The sequence below is a fragment of the Etheostoma cragini genome, chromosome 12, assembly GCF_013103735.1.
Source record: "Etheostoma cragini isolate CJK2018 chromosome 12, CSU_Ecrag_1.0, whole genome shotgun sequence".
Lineage (NCBI taxonomy): Eukaryota > Metazoa > Chordata > Actinopteri > Perciformes > Percidae > Etheostoma > Etheostoma cragini.
This window is the reverse complement of record NC_048418.1, coordinates 8,297,740-8,298,899: the sequence shown is the minus strand read 5'-3', so window position 1 is coordinate 8,298,899 and position 1,160 is coordinate 8,297,740. Positions and strand designations below refer to the sequence as shown.

At 38.3% G+C, this 1,160-nt stretch overlaps 1 protein-coding gene across 1 annotated transcript in view; it reads right to left on the bottom strand.

Annotated features, from left to right (window-relative positions):
- The window catches only part of LOC117953981 (excitatory amino acid transporter 5-like), a 38,026-nt gene that overhangs the window by 4,797 nt on the left and 32,069 nt on the right, over nucleotides 1–1,160 (bottom strand). The gene's annotated exons all lie outside the window — the stretch shown is intronic.

Here is a 1,160-nt window from a genome sequence, read left to right as displayed (position 1 = left end):
ATATATATATATATATATATATACTGTATATGCTACATACAAAAAAAGTTGCTTACTCTAATAACGTCTTCATTGTATGTTTAACAACAAAGTCGCTAAACACCCACAGTGCTCTAAGATTGCCTCAGATTGGTATACATATGTCATTGTATTTATTACCTGGATTAATTTTATTCTGAAAAGTTTTGACAGTACACAATGTAATTCTGCTAATAAAACAAAACATAAATTTTACTTGTTTTCATTTGGAAAAATTTATACATTTGAATACAATACACATTTTCTATAGACTCAATCTGCCTTTATAAACAAATAATTCCAGTTGTTGGTTCTGTTATATCAGAATTTTGGAAATTCATCATGGTAACATTAATTGCTCATGTGACAAGGACTGGGAAAATTGGCAGAACAGGCAGCCAAGTGATCCAATGGAAATAACAATTGTCAGATTGACAGCACTCTAGCATAATGGATTGGGGGGAAATCCTATTTTAGGGGGGGGGGGCGGATGCCGCTCAGTGCCTCCCTGCTAACCCCTCCCCTGTATGTGAGTATACCAAACATTTAAAATAAAACCGTTGCACAAGTGCCAGTATGAATTGATATATGAATAGGTTTTTTGAGATGCTGCGATAACAAATCTTAGCTTGGCTTTGTCTACATGTTTTACATATTCTGAGCAAGGATGGGTAGGGGAGACCTGAATGCTGCAAACAATTCCTTTTATTTTTGTTAGTTCTACCTCTCAGTTAGCTGAGCTGCGACACAAAAAATAATTATTTACAGGAACCTTTGCTGAAGCACTGAAGAAACCAGGGAGTTATACTAATTCTGTCCGACCCTTGCAAAGTTAGTGTTATTGGAAATTACAAATACGTAAGCAATCATAACACACACTCATACAAGGTAGCCTTGAGGGCGTAATATAGGATGACCATATTTGGATATCCAAAAAAGAGGACATTTGGCCCGGCCTTGAAACAGAAATTCAGACAGGCTTCTCAGAGGTTAATGAACATGCTTTATTATGCCTCCACTGTCTGATCTGCTCCCTGTCTGTGCTCCCTGTCTGATCTGCTCCCCGTATGTGCTCCCTGTCTGATCTGCTCCCTGTATGTGCTCCCTGTCTGATCTGCTCCCCGTATGTGCTCCCTGTCTGA